At 35.4% G+C, this 19,762-nt stretch overlaps 1 long non-coding RNA gene across 3 annotated transcripts in view; it reads right to left on the reverse strand.

Annotated features, from left to right (window-relative positions):
- Positions 1-16,489, reverse strand: part of LOC140617826 (uncharacterized) — a 95,932-nt gene extending 79,443 nt beyond the window's left edge. For 2 of the 3 annotated variants that reach the window (XR_012017968.1, XR_012017967.1), the window contains exons 1-2: positions 16,421-16,489; positions 7,835-7,917 (exon numbers count right to left, since the gene is read on the reverse strand). This is a non-coding gene — a long non-coding RNA (uncharacterized lncRNA). Of the gene's footprint in view, positions 1-7,834; positions 7,918-10,340; positions 10,447-16,420 lie in introns of those variants that run through there. The other variant, XR_012017969.1, reaches the window with a different exon arrangement.
- Positions 16,490-19,762: the final 3,273 nt, after the last annotated feature.

The raw sequence follows: 19,762 nt of genomic DNA on the forward strand, positions 1-19,762 counted from the left end.
CCATGAATCTTATTAGCAAATAAGAGGAACTATGAATTACCTAGCATTTCTTACTATAGGCATTTTGTGAAATTTTGTTTTTTAAATTTAACTTAGCACTCTTTTATATTATATATATTATATTTTATAATATGAAATTCTCTTGGAGGAAACGGATATCAGTGTTCTCACAATTCAAAAAAAGTGTTAGCATCTCACTGCCTGCTTGCATACTCACATATGTTTCCAACATGCCTACAGCATGTTTCAGGGTTGTTGTTTTTTTTTTCTCTTGCAGCACAATTGTAGGACTTGCAGGACAGTTTCATAGCTAAGCATAAAAAACAAAAGCTATGTATTGTGGTCCTTGTCAATGATGCTGGCCAAGATTTCAATATCCTACTCATTTATTATGCTGATAGGGTAAGAAGGGACTATGTATTATCTAGGTGTTTGTATTGAAAATCTTTATTTTACTAAAATACCAAATGCTTATTTGTATTGATTTATTGCTTTGTTGGCTTTTTCTCCTCACAACCCTGTCTTCAAGGGCAACATGTGGAACTCTGAAGGATCGCTGTGTCTCAAGACAGTGGGCTGCTTCCACTGGCTGTGATGCTCTCCTTTCTGGAAGAGGCGTTCTTGTCCTCTTTGACTCCCATCCATGTCTTTTCCAGAATGTTCCTCATGTGAACCAGAATAAGGAGAAAGGGCCACCTCCTTGAGCTTGAGCTTAGTGCTTGATCTCTACAAGTAAATTAGTTGCTTGCTCCTAGAACCAACTGGAAACGACCTAGATGAAGTACGACCCTAACATTTTTTTGGCAGTCTGTAGGGTTTCTGAGCTTCTTTAGACTTAACGTGCTTAGCATCTGGACTGGCTTAACTTTCCCTTGGCAATGTTTTGGATACTTTAATGGATAGGAAGTGCCTTCTCATTTTCTCTCCTTTGGGGAACCAAGACTTACACACAGATTTTCCTCTCAAGTTTGAGTGAGAGGCCTCAAGTCAAAGCCAGGGTTTTTCCTCTGATGAAACATGCATGATGTCCAATGTCCAGGAATGTGTTTCTGGTGAAGGTGGAGGGCAACACATAGATTTGATGTATGTACAGCATTTAGGGAAATGAACAGCCACCTTCTGCTTATAAGGTCCCTTTACAGATGACAAGGGGAGAGAAGAGCATGAGATTAGACTTCCTGCTTCATTATAATTATTTTAAAATTTATGATTCTTGTCCCTTTCAGTTTTGAAGGGGTGTTCTTAAAAGTATTTTTCTTGGCTACCAGCTAAGATTTGTTGAAAACCAAAGCCAAAGTTAGGGAAAAATTTAGAGAAATAGGGAAGCATATGACCTCCTGAGGCCAGTAAGACTCATTTCCCACTTTTGTGCAGACACTGAAGACCAAGGACATTTCAGACTTGACTGTCTTCAGCCAGCGGAGGAGATGCCTAGTGTTGACAGATAGAGTAAAAGATCGCACAATGATTAAAAAAAATAAGCAGAGGACCTGAATAGACATTTTTTCAAAGAAAACATACAAATGGCCAACAGTCACACAAAAAGATACTATTATCATTGGGACAATACAAATAAAATAAAAACCACTATGGAAAACAGTATGGAAGTTCCTCAGAAAGTTAAAAATAAAACTATCCTATGATCCAGTAATTGCACTACTGGGTATTAACTCAAAGAAAATGAAAGCACTAATTCAAAAAGATATTTGTACCCCTACAATGTAATTGTAGCATTAATTATAATAGCCAAGATATGAAAGCAATCCAAGTGTCCATCAATAGATAAATGGATGAGGATGATGTGATATAAAAATATACATAATATATAACACATAAATAATATAGAATAAATATAATTCATCAAGAAGTTAAAAATAGAGTTACCCTATGACCCAGCAATTGCACTACTGGGTACTAATCCCAAAGATACAGATGTAGTGAAACACGGGACACCTGCACCCCAACGTTCATAGCAGCAATGTTCACAGTAGCCAAACTGTGGAAGGAGCCACGATGCCCTTTGACGGATGAATGGATAAAGAGATGTGATGTATATACAATGGAATATTACTCAGCCATCAGAAAGGATGAATACCTACCATTTACATCAACGTGGGTGGAACTAGAGGATATTATGATGCTGAGTGAAATAAGTCAATTGGAGACAATCACCATAAGGTTTCACTCATATGGGGAATATAACAAGTAGCTTTCACTAATAGCTTTCACTATATTCCTTTCAGAATTATAAGGGAAAAGAGGGAAACTGAATGGGGAAAAATTAGAGAAGAAGGCAGACCATGAGAGACTCCTAACTCTGGGAAACAAAGAGTTGCAGAAGGGGAGATGGGTGGGGGAATGGGGTAAGTGGGTGACAGGTACTGAGGAGGATACTTGATGAGATGAGCACTCGGTGTTATACTATATGTTGGCAAATTGATTTTAAATGTTAAAAAAATAAAACTACAAAAGAAAAAAATGAATAAAAATATATAATAAATAATATATAGATATAGACAATGGAATATTACTCAGCCATGAAAAAACAATTAAATCGTGCCATTTGCAGCAACATGGATGGACCTAGAGGGTACAATGCTAAGTGAAATAGGATAAAGAGAATAAGAGAAGGAGAATTACTATATTATTTCGCTCATGTGTATCTTTCACTCATTTGTATCTTAAGATACAAAACAAAAAAAGAAAAAAGAGACAAACCAAAGAAAATAGATTTTTAAATTCAGAGAATAAACTGGTGTTTGGCAGAGGGAGGGTAGGTGGTGGGATGGGTGACATAAGAGTATATTTATCATGACAAGCACTGAGTATTGTATAGAATTCTTGAATCACTATTTTATACACCTGGAAGTAATATAATACTGAATGTTAATTATACTTTAATAAAAAATAATGAAACTCAAAAAAAGAAAAAGAATATGAAAAAGACCTCACAGTAATATCAATTAAAACAAAATACAAAGAGAATTCTTTCCCCTAATTAATGTGGAAACGACTATAGAATGAGAAAAAGGAACATGAAATCTAATCTCCTGAAGGAAAGCAAAATCTTTAAGAAGCCATGAAGCTCCAGGATCAATGACCAGTGCCTGCAGGTGCGACCTCTGATGTGGAGAACTGATCCATAGCTAGGAAACTTCTGATGGAAAGCTTCAGCCCTCTGAAGCATGTTTACACTTCCTCACACAGCAGATATAGCTCAGAAACCTAAGGGAACTTTTTGGGAAAGTGACTTAAGCTTTGTTCCTTAATTTTCCTGCTTCAACATCAGTTACAGAGCCAAGGAGCCCATGTTACAAATGCCACTAGAGGCCTCTCCCCCAAGGCCACCTGCTGTACCAGGTGAAAGGTAATGGGCATCCTCATTTGGAGGGCATCCTCATTTGGAGGGTGCTCAAGAACTTCAAAATACACAGGGACTTTGAGAGAGGACAGATTGGGGAAAAAGAGAACAGAGTAGAGTGGTGAGGAACCCATTTCCAGAGTAAGTAGAATTGAGTGGAAATCATTTCAAAAAAGAATGCAACATACCTAGTTGTATAGAACAAGGCAAGACTGCCAGAAACATGTTTGGCTTTCTTGCTGGAACGCTTTTTATCAGACTCTCATTGTAATAATTAATGATATCATACAAGTGTAGTCAAACAACTATATCAATTCCCACTTCTGTTATTTTTTGGTGGGTTTTTAAAATTAGTTCCAAAGGTAGAATTTAGTGATTCATCTGTTGCATGTAACACCCAGAGCTCATTATTTCAAGTGCGCTCCTTAATGGGCATCATGCGGTTACCCTGTCCCCCCACCTACCTCCCCTCCAGCAACCATGTTTGTTTCCTAGAGTTCAGTGTACTACTAGAAGTCCTAGCCTCAGCAATGAGATACAAGAAGAAATAAAAGGCATTCGAATCATCAAAGAAGTCAAACTCTCACTCTTCACAGATGACATGATATTCTATGTAGAAAACCCAAAAGATTCCACCCTAAAATTGCTAGAACTGATGCTGAAATTCAGCAAAGTCTCAGGATATAAAATCAATGCACAGAAGTCAGTTGCATTTCTTTACACTAAAAATGAGGCAAAAGAAAGAAAAACCAAGGAATTGATCCCGTTCACAATTGCACCAAAAACCATAAGATACCTAATGAATAAACCTAACCAAAGAGGTAAAGGTTACTCTGAAAAGTATAGAGCACTTAGGAAAGAAATTGAGGAACCCACTTCTGTTATTTTAAAGGTACCGTCTTGGTCATATCCATCTAATGTTTACAAATTTTTTCTTTGAAAAATCAGTGTGTTAAGTTTCATAGTGGTATTTTAGATGAATTATGAGTCAACAAAATTCCATGACTGAGAAACTTCTCATGCACGGCTATGAAATATTGTGTTTCCTTTTATATAGATAAATTTTCTCTAATTTTTAAAGTATATTTAGATTAATAGAGGATGAGTTCAATTATTTGAAATTTGTGATTTTTGTAAGCTTGAGAGATCCCTGTTACGTAGAAACTGTAACTTCATTGTCACTGAAACAGAAGAGCAAGGAAAAGTACAAAGTAGGACAAAGAAATCTTGTAGTGAAGGTTGGCAGGGATTTGGAGGGATTTTCCAGGTGCAGAACACAATTTGCAGACATACTCTGAACTCAGACAACACATAGATGAACTCAGGTGTTCAATCTTGAACTGACTTTAAAAATTAAATGACTTGCTCATGAAAGTGTCAAAATTTGCCATAGTGGTGGTTAATGATTATAACAAAGATTAATTGATCCCGAATTCTGAATTTCAATAATACTAAATTAACTGGTGAAGGAAAATAAAATCTCAAAGATAAAAATTCCAAAAACAAAAACAGACCCTAAATTACTAAAAATTTACCTTTAAAGAGGGAAAAATTTTTGGCAATATTAGCTCTATCTCTCTGATGCAATGCTATTTGAACTTTTTTAGCCCCTTCGTTGGTTGGAGTACTATAAGGTGTCCAACATGTGAAAGAAATTAATGTGAACTGCTTGGCTGCAGCAGGATCCCAGAAACCAGTCTGCATCTCCATGGCTTAGGTCCCCACGGCACTGTATTCTCCCTGACCCTACACCGGCAAGTCACTTATGGAGGTATATCTCATTTTATTGCACTTCACTTTATTGAACTTCACAGATACTGCATTTTTGTTGTTGTTGTTGTTGTTGTTGTTGTTGTTGTTGTTGTTTTACAAATTGAAGGTTTGTGGCAACCCTGAATCAAGCAGGTCTGTGGGCACCATTTTTCCAAGAGCATTTGCTCATGCTGTGTCTCTGTATAACACTATGGTGATTCTCACAATGTCTCAAATTTTTCATTATTATTATATTTGTTATGGTAACCTGTGATCAGTAATTATGACTCACTGAAAGCTCAGATGATGGTTAGTATTTTTTAAGCAATAAAGTATTTTTAGTTAAAAGTATGTACATTTTACACATTTATAGACTCCAGTATAATACCAACAGAACTTCGATATGCACCGGAAAACCAAAAAATTTGACTCACTCTACTGCAATATTCGCTTTATGGCAGTGTTCTGGAACTGAACTCACGATATCTCCGAGGTATGCCTGTCTTCAAAATCATTCAGGAATATGGAGGGGAAAATCAATACTAGCAAATAAATGATAACAAATGAGGGATATTTCTATGTATTATATAGTCTGTATTCTAAGGTGCATTATTAAAAAGGAAAAAAGCAAATTACAGAAAAAATGTGTTTTATTCTCATGATATTCAGGAAAGAAAATAATAGGAATACAGGCTTATGTAGATTTTCCTTTTTAAGAAGCACTAGAAAAATAAAATGAAAAAAGTTAAATGTTGACCTATGGAGGAGGGGGATAATAAGGTGGAGGATCAGGGTTACAAATTAAACTACTTTGAAATCATTTTGTATTATAGATCTGATTTTGAAAGCATGTAAATATTTGTACATAATTTGAATAAACAAAGAAATAAAATGAACCCTAAAAATCAAACTTGGTTATGTAATTAGTGGCATAAGCACTCTGAGAATAGCTATTGCCACTTTAACACATTATTTGACTGTACATCGCTAGTTGGATATCACCTAAGGACAAAAAGAACTAAAAAACAAGTTAAAGGGATTTTTTCTATTATTGTATTACTGGTGATAATGATACTGTTGCATGTGTTTGGAGGGATAAAATACGGTGTTGTGTTGGTCTTTTTGAGAATAAGGCTTTCCAAAATGACCTCATGATCTATTTATCTTTTTAAAAAATAAAGGTTTTTCCTGAGTTAAACTTTACAATATGACCTCACGATGTATTTTATCTTTAAAAAATTTTCCTAGTTGTATAAACTGAAAAGGACTGGATACAATGATATGCTCAAAACAAATAAGCAAACCTATCAACTGAACTATGATCTTTAGATACCATTTTTCATTAAAAGGAAAAAATGCTCCTTTGAAAAATGAGTGCCTGAGATACACTATTATATGAAAAACTAAGGATGTAATTAGAGCTTTTGGAATGATTATATGAGCACTTCCACAGATTCTCCCCAGAGTGAAACTATTTAACTTGTAAAAATTATAAATCATAATCATTTAAAGTCTCTGTAAACTGACCTAGGTTCATACAGCAAATTGGAAGAACTTATTCAATAAAATACACTAAACCTTGGAAAGAAGACTGGGTGTCTATGTTGTCTGAATCAGTACTTGTTTCCATCAGCCACCCCCAACCCCATTTATGTTCCTAAAGCTCTACTCCTTGTGGGTGTGACCAAGAGAATAGGGGTTCCTTTTATTCTAGCCCAGCTTCCAGTTATAGGGATATGATTTCACCCCAATAGGAGTTGCCAGGTCTCCTTCCCTCTATTCTAGGAAGGTGCAGCCAAGAAGACAAGGGTTCCCTTCCCCCAGCCAGCTCCTACTCCCCTGGAGGAGAATTTATCCAAATCTTTGTAGACCAAGAATACTGGGGACTTCATCACTGCCCCTCCTTAGTTGCTGCTTGTATGACCTAAGTTCCACTTGAGAGGGGGCAGGCTGAGAATATTACTGGCTATACTTGGCCCTCCCCCTCCCAAATCCCACTCCTAAGGTGAAAGTATCATTCCGGAAGAAGTAGGTCACCACCTCTATATCCATTTCTGATCCAGTAACGTACTAGAGGTTCTGCGCATGAGAAGAAGCAACATGGAAACACTGGTAGTTCCACAAATCTGTTATGGGGATCATTTGTGGGGAGCAATACCTGGAGAAACTCATGTCTTAAAGCACTATTGAAAATAATGGAGATCTTAGTGATCAGAAAGCTAATAGCTCAATAAAACTAGTTGCAAAAAACAAAATAGCTGACCAGCCTGAAGTTAACAGAGGGAACAGGAAAAGAGATTTTTTTTTTTTTAATGGTCCTTGCTAAGATCACCTCAATCCCCTAGGTTCTGAAGACTCTGCATATGCATGAGGCTACATCCATTCAGGCGCAACCAGATTAGGCACTTGAGAACTACTAGTCTCTGGTTATTTTTTTTACATATAAATTTATTTTTTATTGGTGTTCAATTTGCCAACATATAGAATAACACCCAGTGCTCATCCCATCAAGTGCCCCTCTCAGTGCGCGTCACCCAGTCACCCCCACCCCCCGCTCACCTCCCCTTCCACCACCCCTAGATCGTTTCCCAGAGTTAGGAGTCTCTCATGTTCTGTCTCCCTTTCTGATATTTCCCACTAGTCTCTGGTTAAATGTGGAGTGGGCTTCAAATAATTCCCCAAGCTATTCACAGATCCATCAGCAAAATACAAAACTCTTACCAGTTGGAAGGGCATGAACTCTAACCAATGACTGGATAAACATTAAGCTATGCTGAGGCAGCGGTGACTTCTAGGAATCCAGCCTTAAAAACAAAAACAGGGTGAGGGGGATTGAGCAGTGACATCACTGGCAGCTCACTTTGGAAGAAATAGATTTTTAGGAATTAGTCCAAGCAAACACTACACAAACTAATAAAAACCAGCAACATCAACAAGCCTCTAGGAAGGAGAAGAGGCCACTAATCAAATCTAGAGTTGCTACAATATACTATTTTAAATGTTCACTTTTCAGAAAAAAAAAAAAGAGGCATGCAAATAAACAAGATAGTGTGAACCTTATAGAGGAAAAAAGTGGGCAATAGAGACTGCTTTTGAGAGGGTCCAAGTTGTTTTATGCAGAGATAAAATTCTCCAAAACTGCTGTTATAATAACTTGAAAAAATGAAAGGAAACCATGTTTAGAGAATTAAGGGAAGTTCTGATAACAATGACTTATTAAGTAGAGATTATCAATAAAGAGAAACTTACAAAAACAAATGGAAATTCTGGCATTGGAAAGTATAGTATCTGATATTAAAAAATTCAGAAGGGCTCAAAAAACTTGCTCTGCTAGGGGAAGAGAAAGGAACTGTAAAACTAGAAAATAGATCATTCAAGATTATTAAATCTGAATAACAGAGAAAAAAGGGATGAAAAATGAATCAATCCTCAGGGTTATGGGAAACCTGTCAGCATACCAATATACATGTAATAAGAGTATTAGAAGAAGAGAAGAGGTTAAAAAAAAAAAGACAGAAAAAGTACCTAAGGAAATGATGGTTGAAAATGTCCACATATGAAGAAGACCATTAATCTGTATAACCAAAAGCTTAACAAATTCCAAGCAGGATAAACACAAAAAGATCCACATTCGATATATCATAGTCAAAATGTTTTGGGACAAAGACAAAGATGAAATCTTAAAAACAATAGGGTAAAACAGATCTTCACATACAAGGGAAGCCCCAAAAGATCAATAACTGACTTCTCAGAAATTATGGAGGATTAGAAAAGAAGAAGAAAATATGGAGAGTAGAAAGAAGTGGGCAACATACTCAAAGTGCTGGGGTGGGGGACAGAATCTGTCACCCAAGAATCCTATATCCAGCAAAACTATCTTTAAAAAAAGAAAGACAAGGGGAAAACAAGTCCTGGATGACAGCATAGGGAACTCTTGTGACATGCTCCCCCAGAGAAACTGATGAAAATGGTTTTTAAAAAACCATATAAAGTTCCTGGAAAAGGTCTAAAAGAAAAATAGCAAATGAAGAAAATCTATGAAAATTCAGTAAGAAAAGTGACTGTGTGGTAGATAAATCAAGGCTGCACCTTCTTTTCTCTTTTCCCAATTCAGCAAGGCCAAGAATACAGGATTTTCTCTCTGCCCCAGCTCCCAGTCAGAGGGTTCTCTTCCCAAAAGAAGCAAGACTTCATTTCTCATCCTGCTTCCAGCTTCTTATTGCTGAAGCTAAGGCCCAGGAAAGTGCTCCCTTTTTGAGAAAAGCACCTACTTGTAGAAAGAAAGCTCTATCATGAACACTGCATGCTGAAAATAGGGAAACCATAATCACCCTTTATCTGGCTCATTAAGTGGTGGCTTCATGATAGGAGGGACAAACCAAGAGGACCTCAGACTGTTGTCACTCTCCACCTAGTGCTAACCTACTGGAGTTGTTGGAAACTGGACACTTTAGATAATATATTGGAAGGAATCTTTCCGTTTCCCCATTACCATCAGCTTCAGATTACTGGCTCAGAGAATTTGCACAAGGAGGGAAGCCAGGCTATAAAACAGCCCCCCATCTTTTCCCAAAGAAATTATATCATTGGGCACAGAACATGGAGAAAAGCTCAAACCTAAGGTGGCTCTCAGAACAATGGAATCTGTGGTGGAAAGCAACTGAGAGAATAATTTTGGATTTAATGTAAATACAGCCTAGACTTTAGGTTAGTTAGTTTGCTGGAAAAAAACAAGGAATTGACAACTGAGAGGAGTCTCCCTGGAGTAAGAACAAATATCACGCATGGACATCAGAAACTATTCCTTCAAAGGAGCCACATGTGATTGGATTACTTTGTAGAGTGATTTCCCCAAGGCATTATTGAAAACAATAGAGAAATCACCCAGCATTAGTGCAGTATAACAGAGAAAGTGGAAAGGAGAGGCCTAGTAATATTACTGTCATCCCAATCCCCATATACCCCCCGCAAACTACATCCTTTTTAGAAGAAACAGGCTTTACAGCGTGTGGAATAAATAGACTTTACCAAAATAATTCAGCCAGCCACTAAAATAAATACATAAATAACAATAACAAGCCTGAGGTTGGGAGAGGATTACTATCCAGAGTTACCACAATATGTTATCTAAAATATCCAGTTTCCAACAACAACAACAAACTGAGGCATGCAAAGAAACAGAAAAGGATGATTTATGTACCGGAAAAAAACAGGTAACATAAACTACCTGTGAAAGTAGTCAGATATGGGACTTAAAAGAAAAAGATGTTAAAGCAGCCATTATAAATACATCAGAGAACTAAAGAAAAGCATGAAGAAAGAAGTAAAGGAAGGTGTATGATGACAATGTCACATCAAAGAGAGTATCATTAAAGAGGAAAAATTCTAAAAGAGAATCGAATGGAAATTCTGGAATTCAAAGTACAATAAGGGAAATTTTAAATTTTAAAATTCGCTGGAAGGATCTCAATGGTACATTTGAACTGGTGGAGGAAAATATTAGCAAACTTGAAGACAAACTGAAAGAGATGGTGCAAACTGGAAAACAGAGAGGAAAGAATGAAGGAAAATGAACAGAAAATATACCAACATAGGTGCACCTGAAGGAGAAGAGAGAGAAAAAGGAGCAGAAAAATATTCATAGAAGTAATTGCAGAAAACTCCCTAAATTTATTAAAAAACAATTTAGGATATCAAGTAGGACAAACACAAAAGATCCACAAACTGATAAACCATAATGAAATGCTGAAAGACACAGGCAAGGAGAAATCTTGAAACCAGAAAAAAAAAATTACTTATGATGAAACCCCAATAATATCAACAGATGACTTTTCAGCAAGAATAATGAACACAGAAGGCCAAGTCATGGCATACTCAAAGAAGTGCTTTAAAAGTTGGAGAGGATGCGGAGAAAAGGGAACCCTCTTACACTGTTGGTGGGCCTGTGAACTGGTGCAGCCACTCTGGAAAACTGTGTGGAGGTTCCTCAAACAGTTAAAAATATACCTGCCCTACGACCCAGCAATTGCACTGTTGGGGATTTACCCCAAAGATACAAATGCAATGAAACGCCGGGACACCTGCACCCCGATGTTTATAGCAGCAATGGCCACGATAGCCAAACTGTGGAAGGAGCCTCGGTGTCCATCGAAAGATGAATGGATAAAGAAGATGTGGTTTATGTATACAATGGAATATTACTCAGCTATTAGAAATGACAAATACCCACCATTTGCTTCAACGTGGATGGAACTGGAGGGTATTATGCTGAGTGAAGTAAGTCAGTCGGAGAAGGACAAACATTATATGTTCTCATTCATTTGGGGAATATCAATAATAGTGAAAGGGAATATAAGGGAAGGGAGAAGAAATGTGTGGGAAATATCAGAAAGGGAGACAGAACGTAAAGACTGCTAACTCTGGGAAACGAACTAGGGGTGGTAGAAGGGGAGGAGGGCGGGGGGTGGGAGTGAATGGGTGACGGGCACTGGGGGTTATTCTGTATGTTAGTAAATTGAACACCAATAAAAAATAAATTAAAAAAAAAAAAAAAAAAGGAGTCCCGGCGGCCTGGGTTGCTCAGCAGTTTAGCGCCACCTTCAGCCCAGGGTGTGGACCTGGAGGCCCAGGATTGAGTCCCACGTCAGGCTCCCTGCATGGAGCCTGCTTCTCCCTCTGCCTGTGTCTCTGCCTCTCTCTCTCTCTCTCTCTCTCTCTCTCTCTCTGTCTCTCATGAATAAATAAATAAAATCTTTAAAAAAAAGGAATCCAGCAAAGCAAATGATATTCTATATCACTCAACAATAAAGGTGATTTATCTTCAGATTAAAAAAAAACCTAACAAAATAAAACTGGGAGAATCTTGTTATCAGACAGGCATACAAGAAATGCTGAAGCAAGTTCTTTATAATGAAAGCAAGTAACACTAGACACGTATTTCAGTTGACACACAAAAAAAACAAAGAACAGTAGTAAAAGTAATTTTGTCATTACATGAAACAGAATAAATGCATATTTTTCTAATTTCTTTTTACATGTGATTTAAAAAGCAATTGTAAGAGGTAATATGTATATAATATTGGACTTTTCACATATAGAAACGTAATATATGTATAACATATTTGTCAGTGACAGCACAAAAGAGATAAGGGGTAGCAAAGCTGCACTGTGCCTAAGGAAATAACCATAGACAATAAAGTAACAATTACAGTGCATTGTTGAGTTTTAGTACTAATAGGTATAATTCACATAATAACACTAAAAAGGAAATTGAATGTATACAGTGTATGTTTCTATATATAACTACAATAATGCAAGTATAAATCTGAAGCTAATTCTAAATTAAGATGTATAAAACAAACCCTACAGAGTGACCAGTTTAAAAAAAAAAATCTCTAAAAATATAGTGAAAATATCACTTAGTGGAACTAAAAAGCTATAAGAAAATATTCACAAAAAAAAGAAAATATTCATTTAGCAAAAATAAAGCAGCAAAAAAGAAATAGAAGAACAAAAAAGATATGAGACAGAAAAGAAAAACTAAAATGGTAGATATAAACCTAACTACATAAATTGTAGAATTAAATGTGAATGGATCTAATCAAAAGTCAGTATGTCAGACTAGATTTTAAAAAATGATTCAACTGTATGCTGTCTATAAGACACATAGATGCAAAGACAAAAATAGATTTTTTTAAAAGAATGGGAAAAGTTATAAAGGAATATAGAGAAAAGATTTTTTAAAATTTCTCATGTAGCTAATGGGATTAAATATTATATATAAACCCTACTACCCTTTTACTTGAGCAGGAGCGATCACACTTTAGAAGTCCCAAATGCCACCAACAAACCAAGGTTAGCGAACATATGCCACAACATGATCCTTCCATCTTGAGATTAACACAATTCAGGCCCCAGGCAAGTGCTTCTTTACATTTCTTGTTTTATACTCAAAACAAAGAATGACTGCATATAAAGGTCATGAAGGTTTGTGGGTTGCGCCACTGCCAACATCTGAGACTGAGTAGACTTTAGGGTGCAGGGACGTTTTAATCAGTGAAAACATTCAGGCAAAATAAATAAGTAAATATAGACAAATTCATTTTCCCTCAGAAAGTATGAGCACAATAAATTCTCAGATAACAAAGTGCTATTTCCCAATGATGACAATTAATCACTTTCATGCTATACATGTACATAATACATAGGTGTATTGTCCATATATGTCCATATATGTATGGACATGACATGTATGATTCTTTACATTTAGGAACTATATGAACATTGAATATATATATTTTAGAAACTGAAAATAACACAGTCAAATTGGTCAAAGGATGCATATGTAATCTGGTTTTTTGCTTAATATAGTAGTATGAACATTGTCTCTCACAACATAATATCTAACTAATCCCCTATTTCTGGACATTTATATCATTTCCAATTTTTGCTTCCATAAACAGCATTACTTTGCAAACATTCATAGGATTATTTTCTAGAAATTGCTTGCTAAATTAATGGGAATACAAAATTTTTAACATGGATTATGTTGCTTTAGAGTGATTGGTAATTATTTTAGTTAAGTAGTTTTAATAGATATTTGAATAATAGTGTCTTAATTACAAAAAGTCTTGTGTATAATACTCCATTATCTTGTTAGGATTTTTCACATAAATAACCATATTTAATTCATCACAGAAAAAATCATGAATGTCAGATAACCAAATTATAACCCCAAAAATGCCTATGGCTTTAGTTGATCTAAAAACAGACAAGCCTAGTAAATTCAGAATGTTTTAAGAGATGTCCCAGTACACTTGGACAGAATAAGTATGCATATATCACATGTGCATCTATTTGTATTTGATATTACACTGATACATTTTATTTATTTATTATTTATTTATTTATTTAAATGACAATACATTTATTTATTTAAATGACTATACATATGTTATAAAGACATTTGAGTGGGCAGTCACATGCAGACATGAGCTGTGACTTGGAGCATTTCTCTCATTTGAAACCTCTCTAGTTCAAAGAGAAATTTTATGCTTTGGGTAAATATTTATTTACAAAAGGAAACTAACAGCAACAAAACTTCTTACTATTTCTTTTTAAAATCAATTTTACTCTAAGTGAAAATACAATAAATATTCAGTAATAGAGAACAGAACATAAGTTACTGAATAAAAACTACCTAATACCAGATAAAATAGTCACTCAAAGGAAAGCTCATCTTAAACTATTTATAGCATAACCATCTTCTGTTGTAGGAAAGCTTTTGTGTGTTACTTGGTTCTCTGGGTTATTTCTACCAACATATGTATAATCCTTTTGTGTGATTTTGTAGGGAACTATTCAACCAAAAAAATATATTATCCAATTTATCTATTAAACTTTAAAGTCCATTTACACAAAAATGTTATTGCCAAACTGGCCAAAATTTGACTCATGGTCTGTATTTTGTTACTGTTTTTTTTTACAAGAAAACATTAATCGTTGTCTTCATGTAATACCATACTAAAAACTAATGAGTATTCACTCGTTAATTAGGAGTTTCAAATTAAGGCATATCTGATGTAAAACTGAAATACAATTCCTGTAAAAGCATGCTGATTTACAGGTCATGTAGTTTCAGCATTTGCAGGCTAATTGGACACTAATCCTGACTTAAGCACCATATATATGCAGAAATGATGTATAGTAGACAAAAAATAGACATTTTACCTCCCATCCCACAGTTCCCTCTGTTCCATCATTTCTTCAAAAATCTCTCTGCTATGGTTTGAATGTATGTGCCCCATCAAAATTCATATGTTGAAATCCTAATGCCTGGTGTGATGGTATTTAGAGGTGGGGCCCTGGGGAAGTGCCTTAAATCATGAGGGTGGAGCCTTCATAAATGGGATTAGTGCCTTAGGAAAGAGGCTTTCCTTCTGCCATGTGGAGGACACAGCAAGAAGACACCTACTATGAATCAGAAAAAGAGCTCTCAACAGAATTTGACATGTCATTGCCTTGATAGTGAACTTCTTAGCCTCCGAAACTATGAGAAATAAATCTGTGGTTCATGTGCCATCCAGTCTGTAGTATTTTGTTATAGTGACTCAAAAACCCTAAAAGACTGACCCTATGCTGCTCACTGACAAATAGGTTAAATGAGGCTGTGGTATAGGTCATTGAAAGGGGACTTCTGTTTGTGATACCATGTTGTGACTTTTAGTCTCTTCTTGGGCTGTTTCAAAAAAAACGCTTATGGTGAACCTACTCCAGGTTAGGCAGCACCTCACACATCAGTAAAACCCCATGAGTTATGACTTCAGTCAGAGAACCCAATAACTGGAACCTAAGAACTAAATTAACACAGGCCCACTTGGGGTAAATATCAGTGAGAGTGAGGTTGCGAGTGTGTGACAGGGCAGGAGTCCTGATTTTAAAAAGAAAAGCTGTCTGAGAATATTCTGTTGTCAAATTATTCAGGATTTTCTTTGAATCCTAAGACATTTCTCTGCTAATGTTTTGGCTTCCCAATACAACTCAAGAAGACATACGATTGACCCCAATGATTGTCTTGAAAATTAAGACTACTCTATCCTTACTTCACTGTGGTCAGAGCTACTTACACTTGTCCTTGGCCTTCTTTGCAATTTTTCTTTACCCCAACTTAATTTCAGGCTACACTAAAATCTGAAAAGCACACTGACTCTAGATGCCTTCCACCTGCTTTAGTGGTAGCTGGACAGAAATATCACCACCTCAGAGAAATGGCTCTGCCAGAGCATCTAGCAAGGTTTCATATATTTTTTAATTAGGCAGAACTGTCCAAAAAAGCCTTTAAAGATAAAAAGCAGGGCATTAATATAAAAAGTATTTTTTCAGGAATTACAACTATTTTTGTTAACTTCATACTATTGCATTTGAAGGAAAGTGGTCCAATAATTACATCCCTGGACATTTTTAATCTATATTTTCATAAAACACACTGTTTTTTTTTAATTCTTCCTAAAGCGAGGACATCATACGGCAAAAAAAAAAGACAGATTAAAAAAAAAAGCAGATGGACACATTTATTTTTAACTTGTTACAGACTGAAAACATTTAAAGTATCGTAAACTTGTCTATTAGGAAGCAAAAGTTTTTATGTCCCTCCTGACATGCTTTGAGTTTTCCTTAGATGTGTCCTTTTCATAGCTAAGAGAAGAAATTATGTTTAAAATTTAAATTGCTATTTATTTCTTATAACTAAGATGTGCTATCTAGTCTCAGCAAGGATGAGAGAGGGAGAATAGAAGTTGAAACACTAACTTGGTTTCATGAGGGCAACTCCTTTGCCTTGCTTTGGACTCTCTGTGGAATATGGATATCATTATAGTGATCATAATGTGAAAGCATTATGAGATCATCTTATCTCATTGGAAGATCAGTGGAGTAAGAATGACCATAAAAGCCTCAATTGTCCCTTCCAAATGACTGTAGATGGATGAGTCGCTTTACTTTCTTTCTCAGTGTCCCTATTTCTTTCTCAGTAAAATGAAGAAGTAGAACATAACATTCATCCTTATCCCACATTTTCAACTGCTGGCAAAATGTGGCAATTGTGAGGTCCAGGGACAAATCAACTTTCTTGAGTTGACCTTCAGGGTCCTTCCCAGCCCAATAATTGTATAGTGTTGTCTTAGCCACTGTCATCTTAGCTGAGATGGTCCTCAGTGATCTCTGCCTCTTGGAATTCTTACCCTTGTAGAGTCTCCTTCTATCTCTTCCCAGAGTTCGTCTGTGTGACTAAGGCATATGACATAAATGATGGTATGCTATCCCTGAAATAAAGTTATAAAGGTTTGTGTTCTCTCTCTCTCTCTCTCTCTCTCTCTCTTTCCTGAATCTCTTGCTCTGGAAAAAGTGAATGCAGCTACCAGAGCAGAGACTTCCAAGTGGAAACCACCATGGGAATCAATACCAGGGATGGAGTACCTGAACTGTAATTGAAGAATTGTTGAAAGCTCAGTGCAGACAACTCTGAGAGTTAAAAGCTTCAGGGGATCCAGTTATAAAGGGGCCCTATATATGATAGGATTTACCTCCAAGAGTTAATTAAACCAGGTTCCGACAGTAAATATCAGAGAAAAATCACCTGTGATTTTGGCAGGAAAAGTGAAGGAGGCAGAAAGCATTTCTCAGGCAAACAAAAATTGAGGGAATTTGTTGCCAGTATACCTGCCTTGAAAGAAATGTTAGGATAAATTCTTTAGAAAAAAGGAAAATTATATGGAACAGAAATATAAATGGTATACAGACAGAAAGGTAAATAAAGAAAGAAAGGCCATCAGGAAATGAAAAAGTGAAATAAAATATTACTTTATTATAGGGTACTCACATCACCTATGACGTGTTATATTGTTATTTCAAAGTGGATTTGGATTTGTTATAAATTTATATTGCAAACACTAAGACAACTACTAAAAAGATTTTTTTAAGTATACCTGATTAGCTAAGAAAAGAGATAAAATGGAATTATATAAAATGCCCAATTAAAACCACAAAATACAGAAAAAGAGTGGAGGACAAAAATAGAAACAAAGCAAAGGGTTACTAATAGGAAATAGTAATGAATATGGTAGATATTAATCCAATTATATCAATAATCAATAAGTGCACCAATTAAAAGACAGAGATTATCAACATGAATCAAAAACCAAGACCCAACTATAGGTTGTCTACAAGAAGCCTACTTTAAATATTTAAAAGCAAATGGATAGAGGAGTGCTTCAGTGGCTCAGTGGGTTAAGTGCCTGACTTTGGATTTCATCCTGGGTCATGATCTCTGGGTCATGAGATTGAGCTCCTTGTTGGGCTTTGCAATCAGTGGGGAATCTGCTTAAGATTCTCCCTCTCCCTCTGCTCCCCCACCCTCTGTCTCTCTCTGTCTCTCTCTTTCTCTCAAGTAAAGAAATAAATCTTTTTTTAAAGTAAATGAGTAGAGAAAAATATACCATGTTAACATTAATGAAAATAAAACAGAAATAGCTATATTAATTTCAGACAGAGTAGACTTCAAAGCAAGAAAAGTTATCAGAGACAAAGAAGGGCACTACGTAATGATAAATGTGTCAATTTCCTCAAGAAGTCATAGCAATCTTTAATGTGTATGCACCTAGCAACAGAGTGTTAAACTACACAGTGCAAAAACTAATAGAACTGCAAGGAGAAAGAGAGGAATGCACTATCATAGTTGAAGAATTCAACAGCCTTCCATCAAAAATGAATAGGTACAGCAAAGTATCAGTAAGAACAGTTGAACTTAACACCACCATCAATTAACGGAGAATACTCAACATCTGTAGATGACTTTATCCAACAACAGCAGAATACACATCCTTCTCAAGTTCACCAGGAACATTCACCAAGATAGATCACATTCTGAATCATAAAACATACCATGACAAATGTAAAAAAACAAAAATCATAAAACGTCTGCTATCAGACCACAATGCAATTAAACTAAAAACCAGTAACTGAAAAAATCCCAAAATACATGGAGATTAAACACACAATAAAAAACATGTGTCAAAGAAGGAATATCAAGAGTAACTTAAAAATAAATAAAAATGGAAACAGAACATCAAAATTGTTGATGAGGTAGAAGCAGTACATAGAAGGAAATATATAGCATTGAATAACTATATCAGAAAAAAGATCTAAAATCAGTAATTTAGGTTTCCACCTTAGGAAATTAAAAAAAGAAGAGCAAATTAAATCTAAAATAAATGGGAGAAAAAATAGAGCAGAAAGTAATGAAATTAATTTTGAAACTGAGAACAGGAAATCAATAAAGCTAATCAACAAAATACAAAGCTGCTTTTTTTTTTTTTTTGAAGATCAATAAAATTGATAAACATCAGCCAGGTCCACTAAGAAAAAAAGTGAGAGGACACAAATTACTAACATTAAGAATGAAAGGATGTTATTATAAGTTCTACATACAGTAAAAGGATAATAAAGAAATACTACAAACAACTCTATGCCCACAAATTTGATAATCTACTTGAGATGGTCCAATTCCCTGAAAGATATAATTTGCCAAAATTCACAGAATAGACTATCTGAGTAGTCATAAATATATTAAAGAAATTGAATCAATAATTAATAATCTTCCAAACAGAAAGCAACAGGACAAGATGGATTCACTGTGAATTCTATCAAACATTTAAGGAATAAATTATATCCATTCTCTGTAATTTGTTTCAGAGAAGAAAAGCAGAATGTGTAGTTCTTGACTGACTTTATAAGACCAGGATTACTCTAATGCCAATACTAGATGAAAATATTACAAGAAAAGAAAACTACAGACTAACATCTCTCATAAACATAGATGTAAAAATCATCAGCAAAACATTAAAATATTTAATCCAACAATATATAAAAGTGATTATATACCACAACCAAGTGGAATTATCCTAGTTATGGAGGGCTTACTCAACACTCAAAAATCAATAATATGTAACCCCCTACATCAATAGGCTAAAGAAGAAAAATCATATGATAATATTAATAGATGTAAGAAAAGCATTTGACAAAATACAACACTCATTAATAATAAATACTCTTAGCAAAATAAAAATAGAGGGGAACTTCCTCACCTTGGTAAAG

This window comes from Canis lupus, chromosome 26 (assembly GCF_048164855.1).
Source record: "Canis lupus baileyi chromosome 26, mCanLup2.hap1, whole genome shotgun sequence".
Classification (NCBI taxonomy): Eukaryota; Metazoa; Chordata; class Mammalia; order Carnivora; family Canidae; genus Canis; species Canis lupus.